The following is a 16,972-nucleotide window of genomic DNA, read 5'->3' as shown; positions in this document are numbered from 1 at the left end:
CCCTGAGAATACCAGACCCCAGCTGTCCGCTTCACGTTGGCTGGTGATCTAATTTGGGGGGGACGCCACGGTTTGTTTTTTTGTTTTTTTTTTAAAAAAAACGCCTGGGGAGCCCTCCAAATTGATCACCAGCCAAGGTGAAGCTGTCAGCTGTGGTTTGCAGGCTACAGCTGTCTGCTTTACCCTAGCTGGCTATCAAAAATAGGGGGGACCCCACGTCGTTTATTTTAATTATTAATTTTTTGGGGGGCTAAATACAAGGCTAGGCACCCTTTAGTGCCACATGAAAGGCACTAAAGGGCGCCAGCTTAGAATATGCAGGGGGGTGGGACGTTATATATGTTTGACATCTATCCATTCATCCATTGTAGCATTTTAGGCTGTGTGCCCACAATCAGGGTTTGCAGCGTTTTGGGCGCAGAGTGTTTTCCCTGCATCCATAGCGCTGCATTGTGCAGTAGAAGCACAGTGGAAACATTTTTAGAAATCCCGTGCCCACTGTGCTTCTTTTCTCCGCAGCATAAACCGACCTGTGGTGCAGCTTCCCGAGCCTCAGCATGTCAATTTATGCTGCGGAGACAAGAGTGTTCTCTAAAGGTAGCATAGAGTTCCACAGCAGCCTGAACCCAAATCGTGGGCATGGGCAGCTGCGTTCTCCCGTGGACAACACTCACATCTCTGCAGGAAGGCTGGCACTGTGTACTAGACGCCGTGTCGCTGGATCATGGCCACATAGCCTAAAAGTGAGAAATTTGTTGCTACAGCAACATTTTTGTGAAGTACCTGTGGATTCAAAATGCTTACTATACTCCTGAATAAAATCCAGTTTCCAAAATGGGGTCACTTGTGGGGGGTTTCTGCTGTATAGGTACCCAAGGGGCCCTGCTAATGTGACATGGTGCCCGCAATTTATTTCAACTTTTCCAGAATTCAAATGGTACTCCTTCCATTCCAAGCCCTCCCATTTATCCAAACAGAGGTTTTTGGCCACATGTGGGGTATCCCTGTACTCATAAGACATTGGATAACAACCTGTGGGGTCCACGGTTTGTTGTTGCCTCTTGAAAAAGTAAGAAATATGATGCTAAAGCAACATTTTTGTGAAAAAAATGAAAATTTTCAATATGGCAACCTAAGCTTATCAAATTCTGTGACGTACTCTTGGATTCAAACTGCTCAATATACACCTAGATAAAAGCCTTGAGGTGTCTTGTTTCCAGAATGGGGTCACTTGTGGGAAACCTTTACTGTTTAGGCACCTTAGGGGCTTTCCAAATGCAACATAGCGTCCGCTAATGATTCCAGCCAATTGTGCAGTCAAATGGCGCTCCTTCCCTTCCGAGCCCTGCTGTGCACCCAAACAGTTGATTTTTACCACACATAAGGTATCAGCATACTCAGGAGAAATTGCACAATAAATCTTATGCTGAATTTTTTCCTTTTACACTTGTAAAAAAAAAAGCTACCTGGTTGAAGTAACAATTTTGTGGTAAAAATGTATTTTTTTATTTTCATGGCTCAACATTATAAACTTCTGTGAAGCACCTGGGGGTTCAGGGTACTCACCAAACATCTAGATAAATGCCTTCAGGGGTCTATTTTCCAAAATGGGGCCACATGTTGGGGAGCTTCACTGTATAGACACCTCAGGGGCTCTCCTAATGCAACAAAGCGTCCGCTATTGATTCCAGCCAATTTTGCAGTCAAATGGCGCTCCTTCCCTTCCGAGCCCTGTCCTGCACCCAAACAGTTGATTTCCAACACATATAAGGTATCGCCAAACTCAGGAGAAATTGCACAATAAATTTCATGGTGATTTTATTCCTGTTACCCTTGTGAAAAAAAAAAGCTACCTGGTTGAAATAACAATTTTGTGGTAAAATTTTATTTTTTTATTTTCATTGCTCAACGTTATAAAATTCTGTGAAGCACCTGGGGGTTCAGGGTACTCACCAAACATCTAGATAAATTCCTTGAGGGGCCTAGTTTCCAAAATGGTGTCACTTGTGCGGGGTTTCTGCTGTTTAGGTACCTTAGGGGACCTCCAAATGCGACATGGTGCCCGCAATCTTTTTCAGCCAAATTTCCTTTCCAAAATTCAAATATTGCTCCTTTTGTTCCAAGCCCTCCCATTTGTCCAAATAAAGGTTTCAGACCACATGTGAGGTATCACCGCGCTCATAAAAAAAGTGGTTAACAAACCTTGAGGTCAAATTTTTGGAATCACCTCTTGAAAAAGTGAGAAAATTGATGCTAAAGCAACATTTTTGAGAAAATTATTAAAATTTTCAATATGACAACGTAGCGTTAACAAAATCTGTGAAGTACCTGTGGATCTAAAATGGTCACTATACCCCTAGATAGAAGCCTTGAGGGGTCCAGTTTCCAAAATGGCATCACTTGTGAGGGGTTTCTTCTGTTTAGGTACCTTAGCGGACCTGTAAATGCAACATGGTGCCCGCAATCTATTTCAGCCAAATTTGCTTTACAAAATTCAAATATTGCTCCTTCTGTTCCGAGCCCTCCCATTTGTCCAAACAGAGGTTTCTGACCACATGTGGGGTATCAGCGCGCTCATAAGAAAGTGGGGAACAAGTTTTAAGGTCCATTTTGTTGTGTTATTTCTTCTAAAAGTGAATAAATTTGGGTTAGAGCAACATTTTTAGGTAAAATTTAATTTTTGCTTTTTTTCATTCCACATTGCTTTTGTTCATGTGAAGCACCTGAAGGGTTAATAAACTTCTTGAATGCGGTTCTGAGTACTTTGGGGGGTGCAGTTTTTAGAATGGTGTCACTTTTGGGTATTTTCTGTCATCTAGGCCTCTCAAAGGCACTTCAAATGTGATGTGGTCCCTAAAAAAATGGTTTTGTAAATTTTGATGTAAAAATGAGAAATCGCTGATAAACTTTGAACCCCTCTAACTTCCTAACAAAAAAAAAGTTGTTTCCAAAATTGTGCTGATGTAAAGTAGACAAGTGGGAAATGTTATTTATTAACTATTTTGGGTCACAGAAATCTCTAGTTTAACGGTATAAAAATTAAAAAGTTGAAAATTGCTAAATTTTCAAAATTTTTGCCAAAATTCAATTTTTTTCATAAATAAACGCAAAAAATATTGTCCTAAATTTGGTACTAACATGAAGTCCAATATGTGACAAAAAAACAATCTCAAAATCACCAGGATCTGTTGAAGCGTTCCAGAGTTATAACCTCATGAAGTGACACTGGTCAGAATTGCAAAATTTGGTCTGGTCATTAAGGTGAAAATTAGCTCCGTCACTAAGGGGTTAAGGTAGTTGTAGATGACGCTCTTAATTTTCTCAGATGGTAAAGCTGCCCATTCTTCTTGGCAAAAAGCCCCCAATTCCTGTAACTTCCTGGGCTTTCTTGCATAAACTGCATGCTTGAGTTCTCCCCAGAGTGGCTCAACGATATTGAGTTCTTGAGACTGAGATGGCCAGTCCAGAAACTTTACTTTGTTCTGCTGCAGCCTATAACAGGTCAACATGGCCTTGGGTTTTTAATCGTTGTCATGTTGTAACATTGAAGTATGTCCCATGCGTAGCTTCTGGACTGATGAGTGCAACTTTGCCTCCAGTATTTGCTGATAACGTGCTGAGTTCATCTTTCCTTCAACTTTGATCAAGTTTTCTGCGCCATTGTAGCTGACACATCCCCACATCATCAGTGAGCCACCTCCATGCTTTACAGTAGGAATGGTGTTCTTTTCATCATAGGGCTTGTTGACACCTCTCCAAATATAATGTTTATGGTTGTGGCCATCAGGGCTGTGGAGTCGGAGTCGTGGAGTCGGAGCTCATTTTGGTGGAGTCGGAGTCGGTGTAAAATGCACTGACTCCGACTCCTAAAATATATAATAAATTGGGGACAGTAGTGCAATGCAGAGTGTGATGAAATTTTTTTCATAGGAATTTGGGAAACCTATGAAATGTCCTAGAAATGTCTGTTCTATTCCTGATCTAAGGCTACATTCACACACAGCGTTTTTGCTGAATTTTTTGAGGATACGTTTTTCAGCTGCAAAAGCAGATCAGCTTTTTAAAAAACTGCATCACCTGAAAGGTTTTTGAGCTCATAAATAATGTTTTCAAAAGCAAAAGCAGATTAGAAAAACACCACACACTGACATGCTCATTCTCTGTGAGGATCCTCACAAAACGATGTGCCTGAATGTCCTATCTTGAAACCCATTGCCTTTGCTGGGATGCCCAGAGTCACTGCATTTCACTGAATTATTTTGCCATCAATGTTCGATATGTTTGTGACGAGAAAGAAATTGTTACCAAGTCACTGGCAGTAACAGATACTAAAGCTCATCACATCAGCCAGTTTCTCCAGGCCTTAGTGGAAAACGTTCTGCAAGATTAGGAATGCAAAAAAGAACAGGTTCTTGCCATTGTAACGAACAATGCTTCAAACATAAGTACAATTAAACTGATGAATGAGAGTAATGAACAACAGCTAGAAGAAAATTTAGGATTTAGTATGTGTGAGATAGAAGGCCACAGCGCTGTTCATGTAACTGAGGAACAAACAGATATTACAACAGAAGAACAGCAAAATGATACTTTAGGATTAGATGATCTTGTTGAAGCTGCTTCAAAACACTTTCATATTCATCACATGCGCTGTGCTGTGCACACGCTGCAGCTGACCATAAGAGATAGTCTGCAAGAGGGTTACCCCGGTTTCACACATCCGTCTTTTCGCCGGTTTGGCGGATGCGGCGCACTCCAGTACAGTGTATACAGTACAGTGGCAGCGCAACAAACGACGGTCAAATGCTTTCATGTGACCGGAGCATGTGACCCGGAAGTTGTGGCGCTGCCACTGTACTGTATCGTACTGTACTGGCGTGCGCAACATCCGCCAAACCGGCGAAAAGCCGAATGTGTGAAACTGGGCAGACATGCTGGAAATCTGATTGGAAAAGTGAGGAAGTTGGTTATTGCCGCCAGAACCCTTAAAATTGATTCTATCTTGAAGAGACGTGCTGGGAAAGGGGCAATTGTTGATCAAGCCACTTGGTGAGGCAGCATTTATTTAATGACTGAGCGATTGCTTGAACTAAAATTGTTTCTTATAGATATGGTGAACCCTCAAGTAACCTTAAATGAAGGTCAATGGACACAGGTGGCTGAATTGAAGGAATTGCTTAATCACCCATTTACTGTGATTAAAAAATTACAAGCTGAGGATTTAACTCCTGGCTATGACTATGTAATACACTATGTAAGTGGAAAAAAAACAGTTTTCAACAAAAACATACTAAATAATAACATTTAGTATATTGCTTATATTTAAGTGAAAAATGTATTGTAGTACAATGTGAACACCAGACATTTAATCATTTTTATGATACAACTAGCTGTACTCCCCGGCTTCGCCCGGGTTAATAACTGCTGTTAACAAAATAGAATGTATTAACAAAAATGTATTCTGCACACAAAAACCACAAAACAAATAGATAGAAATGTAATTATGTCTGTCTACCCCTCTGTATATATCTCTCTCTCTATCTCTTTGTCTGTCTATCTCTGACTGTCTCTGTCTATCTCTGACTGTCTCTGTCTCTTTCTCCATCTGTCTCAATCTCTTTCCCTGTCTATCTCTGTCACTTTCCCTGTTTGTCTCTTTCCCTGTCTCTTTCCTCTCTTTCCCTGTCTGTCTCTTTACTTCTCTTTCCCTGCCTGTCTGTTTCCCTGTGTCTCTCTGTGTCTGTCTCTTAAACCGTATCTCTCTTTCCCTGTCTGTCTCTTTCCTTGTCAGTCTGTCTCTTTGTGTCTGTCTCTTTGTGTCTGTCTCTTACCCTGTCTTTGTCTGTTTCTTACCCTGTCTGTGTCTGCCTCTTTCCCTGTCTGTGTCTGTCTCTTTCCCTGGCTGCATTGTGACACGCCAACATTCCATATATGGGCGTGGCTGCGCATTTTTCTGAAGTTCTGCCTGCACTGTGGCTCCGAGCACCATTCACTTTAATGGAGGCAGATTTTGGGGCGAATAACTGTAAAGAGCGGTGTTAAAATTTCCCCTCAAAACATAGCCTATGACGCTCTCGGGGTCCAGAAGTGTGAGTGTGCAAAATTTTGTGGCTGTAGCTGCGACGGTGCAGATGCCAATCCCGGACATACACACACACACACACACACACACACACATACACACACACACACACATACACACACACACACACACACACACACACACACACACACACACACACACACACACACACATTCAGCTTTATATATTAGATAATCAAGATATTTAGATTGAACAAAATATATTTATTGGAATACAGTCATGGCCAAAGGTTTTGAGAATGACACCAAAATGATATTTTCACATGATCTGTTGCCCTCTGGTTTTTAATTGTGTTTGTCTGATGTTTACATCACATACAGAAATATAATTGCAATCATATTATGAGTACCAAAAGGTTATATTGACAGTTAGAATGAGTTAATGCAGCAAGTCAATATTTGCAGGGTTGACCCTTCTTCAGGACCTCTGCAATTCTCCCGGGCATGCTCTCAATCAACTTCTGGACCAAATCCTGACTGATAGCTGTCCATTCTTGCATAAGCAATGCTTGCATTTTGCCAGAATTTGTTGGTTTTTGTTTGTCCACCCGTCTCTTGATGATTGCCCACAAGTTCTCAATGAGATTAAGATCTGGGGAGTTTCCATGCCATGGACCCAAAATCTCTATGTTTTGTTCCATGAGCCATTTAGTGATCACCTTTGCTTTATGGCAAGGTGCTCCATCATGCTGTAAAAGGCATTGTTGGGCGCCAAACTGCTCTTGGACAGTTGGGAGAAGTTGCTCTTGGAGGACATTCTGGTACCATTCTTTATTCATGGCTGTGTTTTTAGGCAAGACTGTGAGTGAGCCGATTCCCTTGGCTGAGAAGCAACCCCACACATGAATCGTTTCAGGATGCTTAACAGTTGGCATGAGACAAGACTGGTGGTAGCGCTCACCTCTTCTTCTCCTAATAAGCTGTTTTCCAGATGTCCCAAACAATCGAAAAGGGGATTCATCTGAGAAAATGACTTTACCCCAGTTCTCAGCAGTCCACTCCCTGTACCTTTTGCAGAATATCAGTTGGTCCCTGCTGTTTTTTCTGGAGAGAAGTGGCTTCTTTGCTGCCCTCCTTGAAACCAGGCCTTGCTCAAAGAGTCTCCGCTTCACAGTGCGTGCAGAAACTCTCACACCAGCCTGCTGCCATTGCTGAGTTAGCTTGGCACTGCTGGTAGTCCGATCCCGCAGCTGAAACCGTTTTAAGATTCGGTCCTGGCGTTTGCTGGTCCTTCTTGGGCGCCCTGGAGCCTTTTTGGCAACAATGGAAGCTCTCTCCTTGAAGTACAATCACTAAAACAATGTTAGCTGCTCCTTTTAAGGCAGGAATGCAATGATGTTGAAATGTGTTTTGGGGGTTGAAGTTCATTTTCTTAGCCAATATTGACTTTGCAAGTAATTGCTGTTAAGCTGATCACTCTTTATGACATTCTGGAGTATATGCAAACTGCCATTAGAAAAACGTAAGCAGTAGACTTTGTAAAAATTTATATTTGTAGCATTCTCAAAACTTTTGGCCATGACTGTACAACTTTAGAACACAAAAAACTAATAAATTGTAAATATGTAATAGAATATGTAAATATATATATATATATATATATATATATATATATATATATATATATATATATATATATATATATACAGTGCCTACAAGTAGTATTCAACCCCCTGCAGATTTAGCAGGTTTACACATTCGGAATTAACTTGGCATTGTGACATTTGGACTGTAGATCAGCCTGGAAGTGTGAAATGCACTGCAGCAAAAAAGAATGTTATTTATTTTTTTTTTTTTAAATTGTGAAAAGTTTATTCAGAGGGTCATTTATTATTCAACCCCTCAAACCACCAGAATTCTGTTTGGTTCCCCTAAAGTATTAAGAAGTATTTCAGGCACAAAGAACAATGAGCTTCACATGTTTGGATTAATTATCTCTTTTTCCAGCCTTTTCTGACTAATTAAGACCCTCCCCAAACTTGTGAACAGCACTCATACTTGGTCAACATGAGAAAGACAAAGGAGCATTCCAAGGCCATCAGAGACAAGATCGTGGAGGGTCACAAGGCTGGCAAGGGGTACAAAACCCTTTCCAAGGAGTTGGGCCTACCTGTCTCCACTGTTGGGAGCATCATCCGGAAGTGGAAGGCTTATGGAACTACTGTTAGCCTTCCACGGCCTGGACAGCCTTTGAAAGTTTCCACCCATGCCGAGGCCAGGCTTGTCCGAAGAGTCAAGGCTAACCCAAGGACAACAAGGAAGGAGCTCCGGTAAGATCTCATGGCAGTGGGGACATTGGTTTTAGTCAATACCATAAGTAACGTACTCCACCGCAATGGTCTCCGTTCCAGACGAGCCCGTAAGGTACCTTTACTTTCAAAGCGTCATGTCAAGGCTCGTCTACAGTTTGCTCATGATCACTTGGAGGACTCTGAGACAGACTGGTTCAAGGTTCTCTGGTCTGATGAGACCAAGATCGAGATCTTTGGTGCCAACCACACACATGATGTTTGGAGACTGGATGGCACTGCATACGACCCCAAGAATACCATCCCTACAGTCAAGCATGGTGGTGGCAGCATCATGTTGTGGGGCTGTTTCTCAGCCAAGGGGCCTGGCCATCTGGTCCGCATCCATGGGAAGACGGATAGCACGGCCTACCTGGAGATTTTGGCCAAGAACCTCCGCTCCTCCATCAAGGTTCTTAAGATGGGTCGTCATTTCATCTTCCAACAAGACAACGACCCAAAGCACACAGCCAAGAAAACCAAGGCCGACTTCCGGGAGGCGGAGCTACGAGGTAGCTGCTTTTATCATGAGCTCCTGCAGCAGCCTAGGCCAAAAACGTTATCCAGGCCCATCCTAACATCTCAAGGCTGCAGGGATAAGGCCAGGCAAGGGGCGCACATCATGCCCGGCACTCCTGATACTCCGGAGGTGAAAGGTGTATGCTGCACCACAAAGAAAGGAGTGCTCTGACACAAAGCACCAGGCTGCAGGCTGTGGGCTGTGCTGCACAGAGGAACGCTGCCCATCCTCCCTGCTACCCCTGCAGCTGTGCCACTGCAAACGGAAAGCACCCGGGATCTGGTAAGAGAGGGGTTAAATATCGGGCACTAACATCCAGAAGGAGACAGGGAGGGGGACTGAAGTGCTTCCAGCGGCAGCCATAGTTTTCAGTGAACTCTCACACACTCCCCTCCCTGCCACAGAAGAAATAGTGAAACACTGAGCAGCAGCAAGCTCAGCAAACAGGACTGCATGCTGTGTTTACCTGTCACACAGAGCTCCGTGGACAGGCCCACCGTCTGAGATACTGTGAGTGAGGGGGGAGCTGAGAGCCCCTGGAGACATTCAGCTGTGAAAGCAGGTCAGGAGATAAACAGGGGGCTGTGGAGGGGGCAGATACATCCCTGCAGGTCTCATCTTAAATGGCTGCTGCACAAGGCCTGTAATCTGCAACAGTAAACAGAGGCAGATAAGCCTGAAGTGCATCACAGCTCAACTTGATTAACCCCTACCTCACCACTTCACCAGCACTGACAGTATAGAAGAGGGTGAAAAACAAAAAGAAGTGGGATCAGTCATCTGGCCTGCCTCCTGCCCTTCTGACTGGTCTTTTTCAAGTAACATCTATACACTCTCATACACAGCGTGGAAATAATTGTGAAACAGCCAAGTTTACCGCACAGATGTAATTAAGCTTATGTTATTGTGACGTCACCACAGTCTCTAAAGAAGCTCCATATTTACAGTTCTTACTATGGATAAATTTGTGGGTAAGAGCAATGCCACACAACCAAGTAAAGGAATTAGACCGCAAAGACGAAACCAAAATGCACCCCCATCACCAGGGGCTTCCCCTGAGGCACCTTCAGACCCACCCCAGGACACTGCTAAGGCCATCACGGATCTCTTGATGCCGGTGATTGATGGGCGGCTGGCAGCCTTCCAGTCTTCATTAGACATTATAGTCACCCAAGTTAATGCCCAGGGTTCAAGGCTAACAGATGTGGAGCAGAGGGTCTCTGACATGGAGGACTCTGTAAAGGAAATTTCAGAGATGCTGGAGAGCAGGAATAAGGACATTGCTGTATTGCTGGACAAGGTAGATGATCTTGAAAACAGGTCCAGACGCAATAATTTAAGGTTGGTGGGAATCCCTGAATCGGTTCGGCAAGCTGATCTACTGAAACTCACTTCAGAATGGCTACCAGGAGCTTTGAAATTGGATCTAAAGTCGGGGCCAATTGCTATTGAAAGGGTCCACAGAGTGGGCCCACCTCGAAATGATGGAGAGGTCAGACCCAGACAAGTAATTTTTAAGGTCCTGGACTTCCAAGACAAGATCAGATTGCTGACAGCATTTAGAAAAAATCGCTCACTTACCTACAATAACTCTAAATTGCTTTTGTTCCAAGATTACTCAGCAGCCTTGACAACAAGACGCAAAGCCTTCAATCCAGTATGCAAACTATTGGCGGAAAAAAATATTCGCTTCAGTCTACTGTATCCTGCTGTTCTACGCTTCACTACAGGGGGAAAGAATTGGACTTTTGAAGATCCTAAGTTGGCTTTAAATTACCTTCTTCAGGATAATGGAGCTTCGCCAGCAGTCAACATAGACACTTAAATCGGAGACGTCACGGTGCTACAGTTCTGATGTTCATCCTGTTTTTCCTTTTTTTTTTCAGTGTCAGGACTGCCAGAGAGGCAGGTGACATTGCCATTAGATTAAGGTTTTTGTTTAGATGGGAAGGGGTTAGGGGGCTCTGCGTGCGCACCTTTAGTTTAGCTCTCATATGGGTTGTCGCGTTTACTCGCTGGGATGGACGAGGGAACCCAAATAGGTTGTTTATAATTTTACAATTAATTCCTCCTTCTGGAATAGGATAAATGACTAACACAGAGAGCACAAACGTGTCCACGATTAAATCGCTGTATTGGTGCTCCTGGAATGTTAACTGGTTAAACTCTCCTATTAAGAGGAAAAAAGTTTTAAATTATCTACATCGTTTAAATTGCCATATTGTCTTCTTACAGGAAACACACTGGATGAAGGGCAATCACCCATTTCTTCACAGCAGAAAATATGCCGTATGCGCAGAAGCGTCATTTACGAGAAAACAAAGAGGGGTAGCTATATTGATCAATAAGCATATTAGTCATGAAGTTCTGGAGGTTTCAGAGGACCCTATGGGGAGATTATTATTGGTGAAAGTGAAGATAGAGGGCACTATCTACAACTTAGCAAACATATATGCACCAAATATTCCTGATCCACAGTTCAGAGCCAGATTGATCGAAAGTATCACAGGTTGGGATATGACTAATTTAATTGTAGGCGGAGATTTCAATGAGGCTCATGATGGAATTTTAGACAGGTCAAGTCCCCAGCCATCTCCTCTATTGGCGCTCCATAGTGGTTTGCAATATCTCGTCAATCAATTGGGACTAATAGACACATGGCGCATGCAGCACCCAATAGATAAAGATTATACATTTTATTCACATGTCCATGACTTACATACACGGATTGACTATTGGCTACTAAGCCCAGCACTGATGCCACATTTACTTTCCTCCAACATCCTAGACATCTGTATTTCGGATCATGCACCGGTTACTTTTAATTTGTTATTATCTACCACAATACTACGGGAAAGAAGGTGGAGGTTTCCTTCATATTTATATCAATCTGAGGATTTCAAAGCTTCTTTACAAAACTACTGGAGCTTTTATGAGAATGATAATCACGAGCATAGTGGGGACGTTGGTTTGTATTGGGCTGCCTCCAAGGCAGTAGTAAGAGGTCAGATAATATCATATGTCAGCCATAAGAGAAAAAAGCTCCTGGAACAAACTATATCAGCACAAAAACTTCTCACGCAGGCATATAAAGATTTTAAAAATAACAACACGGATGCGACAAAACAACATTTCTTAGAGGCCAAGGAGGTGGCGGACACCTTGGCCCATGAGATGGCACTTAGTAACCTGGACTATCAGAAACATAAATACTTTAAATGGGGCAACAAACCTGGGAAATTATTAGCTTCTTTAACCAAACCCTTTAGAACCACCACTAGAATCCACAAAATTAAAAAGAAAGATGGTACCATGGTAACAAAAGATGAGGAAATAGTGGAGGAGTTCAGGGCATTCTTTGGCTCGCTGTATGAGGCGGAACCGAGGGAGGTTGACGGGGAAGCTGATTTTATCCATGGTACCGTAGCGCCCATCTTGACAGAGGAACAAAGAGTAGTACTAAACGCCCCTATAAATATTTCAGAAATAGTAAAAACTATTGGCACTCTTAAACTAGCCAAAAGCCCAGGGCCCGACGGATTTAGTAACGAATATTATAAGATCTTGAGAGCCTCTATCGGTCCTCATCTATGTGCAGTGTATAATAAGATAGTCACAGATAGAATAATTCCCGACAGGTTCAATGAGGCAAACATTATAGTATTACCTAAGCCAGGAAAAGACCCACTACAGGTGGAGGGATACAGACCCACTACAGGTGGAGGGATACAGACCCACTACAGGTGGAGGGATACAGACCCATCTCATTACTCAACTCTGATTTTAAAATCTTTACTAAAATACTAGCTGGTAGATTACAACAAGTGATTCCAGATCTTATTCTGCCCTTCCAAACGGGATTCGTGCACGGGAAATCCATCACCTATAACATCAGGACGGCTATTGGGGCTATCTCTTATAGCAGGAAGCATAGATGTACCAAACATATAGTAGTTAGCCTTGATGCGGACAAGGCCTTTGACAGGGTCTCTTGGGCCTATTTACATAATCTTTTGGCATGTCGCCAGGTGGGATCCTGGTTTTGCGAAGCAGTCAAGATGATATACACAGACCCCAAATCCAGACTATCTATAAATAATACATTCTCTGAGCCATTTGAGGTACAGAGGGGAACGAGGCAGGGGTGTCCCTTGTCACCTTTATTGTTTAATTTGGCTCTGGACCCAATGTTGAGGACCCTACATAATTTAGCAATATTTCAGGGCATGAGAGTCGGTGGGACAACAATTAAACTTTTGGCTTTTGCCGATGATATTTTCTTGTTTATTGCCAATCCCTCTCAAGCGATTCCAGAGATAATGAACACATTGAATAATTTTGGAAAGGCCTCAGGCTTCAGGGTAAATTACAAAAAAACTGAGGCATTGGCAATGTACAAATCGGGTAAAATTGATAACAACTTATTTCCCTTCCAGTGGTGTACCAGGTCCATTAAATATTTGGGGATTCAGCTCCCAGCAAACCCCTCGTTACTATATCAAATTAATTATAAGCCTCTTATAAATTCATTAATACATCTACTCCAATCTTGGAAACATCTGAAAATATCCTTTTCGGGTCGATGTCACTTAATTAAAATGGTAGCATTCCCCAAAATAATGTTCTTATTTCAGACTCTCCCGTTGCTTCTACGCAAATCAGATATTAAGCTACTAAATTCATCCTTTGGAAAATTCATTTGGGGGCACAAGGGGCGTACTAGGATCAGCTTAATCAAGCTTCAATTACCAAAAGGGGCAGGGGGCATAAACCTTCCAGATCTGGGCAGATATAATCTAGCAGCAAATTTGAGATATGTGGTGGACTGGGTGCGAGGAGTATCTCACTTTGCCAATGTACAATTGGAACAACAGCTATGTTCACAAGTCTCGTTAACAGCATTGCTGCATTTAGGGAACGAGGAAATACCGAGTGAGGTTAGGGATCATCCAACACTATGGCATACTATACTAACGTGGAGGAAGGTGAGGAAACTTGGTAAAATTAACACTTCAAGTTCCCCATTTCAACCCTTTATTGGAAATCCGAGATTCCTCCAGGGTCGCCCTCTGAGGATTTATGAAACATTGTCAATGCAGGGTTGTGCTTATGCTGCAGATCTAATGGAGCCTGATTGGTCGTTGCTTTCTTACGAGAAGGCGGCACACCGATTTCCAGCTTTTGTGGGTCAGCCTTTTCTTTTTCTTCAGGCGCGTAGCTTGGCACAAAAATATCTTGTTGACAAGCCAAAGGGAGATCTTGGAGGAAGTGTGGATAACTTTCTTAGGAGGGCAAGAAGCCAGGCGTCCTCGACTAGTCAGGTTTATTCAATGTTGCGTACAGTTTGGACATGGGAGGGGAAAACAACAGGTCCAGCAAAATGGAAGGTAGACATGCCAGAGTTCGAGGTAAAGGATTTTTTACAAGCCACGCTGTTGCAACGTAAATTTCTGTCGTCCAGTAGCTACACAGATATGGCCTTGATGATTCTACATAGAGCATATATTACTCCAAAAATTCAATCAAAAATGGACACAAATGCCTTATACTCTTGTTCTAAATGTGGCATAAGAGACACTGACCTGTTTCACCACTTATTGGACTGTGTTCAGATACAGGGAGTATGGAGAAGCGTTCACTCAGTCTTACAAAACACATACAATATTCAGTTTGCTCTGACACCACAGTGGGCGATTTTTAACATGTTGGAGGAGGCTCAACAAAGTCTTCCAAGAGGTACCAGGGCAATGTTAACTATTTGGGCCTCGCCACTAGGAAAACTATCCTACATCTCTGGGTAAATCCTGAAGCACCCTCTCTAGCGTTTATCCAAACAAAACTAATGTTCATATTCAAAATGGACTGGCTGGATGCACTGTCGAATAAGGAGAAGCTGACTAAGCGTTTCTTTGAAACATGGTCTTTATTTATACCTAACTTGGCTACAGTGCTTAAGGATAGACTTAAATCTCAGTTTGGACAGACCTCTTGGTACCTTCTTGAACTGCTCAATGGACACATACCAATTACATAAGTTACCATTTTAAGTTGCTTCTGGTCGCACGCAGAGCGGGGGGAGGGGTGGGTGGGACTGTTTTGATTATAATGTCATCAATGAAATGCTCTTTGTATAAGAGCAGATTGTAAAAGAAATTCGGTTAAAATTTAATAAAAAGATGTTTAAAGAAAAGAAAAAAAAAAAAGAATAAACCCAGAAGACGTCTCCTCCTCCACTCACTACAAGGAGCATCGACTGCACCATCCACCATGTGAAGTGCGGGGTCTGTCGCTCTCTCTCCCCCATGTGTAGTGCGGGGTCTGTCGCTCTCTCTCCCCCATGTGTAGTGCGGGGTCTGTCACTCTCTCTCCCTCATGTGTAGTGCGGGGTCTGTCGCTCTCTCTCCCCCATGTGTAGTGCGGGGTCTGTCGCTCTCTCTCCCCCATGTGTAGTGCGGGGTCTGTCGCTCTCTCTCCCCCATGTGTAGTGCGGGGTCTGTCGCTCTCTCTCCCCCATGTGTAGTGCGGGGTCTGTCGCTCTCTCTCCCTCATGTGTAGTGCGGGGTCTGTCGCTCTCTCTCCCTCATGTGTAGTGCGGGGTCTGTCGCTCTCTCTCCCTCATGTGTAGTGCGGGGTCTGTCGCTCTCTCTCCCCCATGTGTAGTGCGGGGTCTGTCGCTCTCTCTCCCTCATGTGTAGTGCGGGGTCTGTCGCTCTCTCTCCCTCATGTGTAATGCGGGGTCTGTCGCTCTCTCCTCCATGTGTAGTGCGGGGTCTGTCGCTCTCTCTCCCTCATGTGTAGTGCGGGGTCTGTCACTCTCTCTCCCCCATGTGTAGTGCGGGGTCTGTCGCTCACTCTCCCTCATGTGTAGTGCGGGGTCTGTCGCTCTCTCCCCCTCATGTGTAGTGCGGGGTCTGTCGCTCTCTCTCCCCCATGTGTAGTGCGGGGTCTGTCGCTCTCTCCCTCATGTGTAGTGCGGGGTCTGTCGCTCTCTCTCTCCCTCATGTGAAGTGCACACGATTGCACGGTGTTATATATATATACATATACAGGACACATGCAGCCTCTCCCCTGCCCTGTGTAGCCCCCCATATCCCCCTCCTTATAGAAGCCTCCACAGCCCCTCCCCCTGCCCTGTGTAGCCCCCATATCCCCCTCCTTATAGAAGCCTCCACAGCCCCTCCCCCTGCCCTGTGTAGCCCCCCATATCCCCCTCCTTATAGAAGCCTCCACAGCCCCTCCCCCTGCCCTGTGTAGCCCCCCATATCCCCCTCCTTATAGAAGCCTCCACAGCCTCTCCCCCTGCCCTGTGTAGCCCCCATATCCTTCTCCTTATAGAAGCCTCCACAGCCCCTCCCCCTGCCCTGTGTAGCCCCCCATATCCCCCTCCTTATAGAAGCCTCCACAGCCTCTCCCCCTGCCCTGTGTAGCCCCCCATATCCCCTCCTTATAGAAGCCTCCACAGCCTCTCCCCTGCCCTGTGTAGCCCCCCATATCCCCCTCCTTATAGAAGCCTCCACAGCCCCTCCCCCTGCCCTGTGTAGCCCCCATATCCCCCTCCTTATAGAAGCCTCCACAGCCCCTCCCCCTGCCCTGTGTAGCCCCCCATATCCCCCTCCTTATAGAAGCCTCCACAGCCTCTCCCCCTGCCCTGTGTAGCCTCCATATCCCCCTCCTTATAAAAACCTCCACAGCCTCCCCCCTCCCCTGTGTAGCCCCTCATATCCCTTCCTTATAGAAGCCCCCACAGCCCCTCCCCCTGCCCTGTGTAGCCCCCCCATATCCCCCTCCTTATATAAGCCCCCACAGCCTCTCCCCCTGCCCTGTGTAGCCCCGCATATCCCCTCCTTATAGAAGCCTCCACAGCCTCTCCCCCCTGCCCTGTGTAGCCCCCCATATCCCCCTCCTTATAGAAGCCTCCACAGCCCCTCCCCCTGCCCTGTGTAGCCCCCCATATCGCCCTCCTTATAGAAGCCTCCACAGCCCCTCCCCCTGCCCTGTGTAGCCCCCCATATCCCCCTCCTTATAGAAGCCTCCACAGCCCCTCCCCCTGCCCTTTGTAGCC

At 44.6% G+C, this 16,972-nt stretch overlaps 1 protein-coding gene across 2 annotated transcripts in view; it reads left to right on the top strand.

Annotated features, from left to right (window-relative positions):
• Positions 1-16,972, top strand: part of LOC142257625 (uncharacterized) — a 481,515-nt gene that overhangs the window by 397,639 nt on the left and 66,904 nt on the right. The gene's annotated exons all lie outside the window — the stretch shown is intronic.

The sequence above is a fragment of the Anomaloglossus baeobatrachus genome, chromosome 1, assembly GCF_048569485.1.
Source record: "Anomaloglossus baeobatrachus isolate aAnoBae1 chromosome 1, aAnoBae1.hap1, whole genome shotgun sequence".
Lineage (NCBI taxonomy): Eukaryota > Metazoa > Chordata > Amphibia > Anura > Aromobatidae > Anomaloglossus > Anomaloglossus baeobatrachus.
This window is presented reverse-complemented; position numbering and strand designations above follow the sequence as displayed.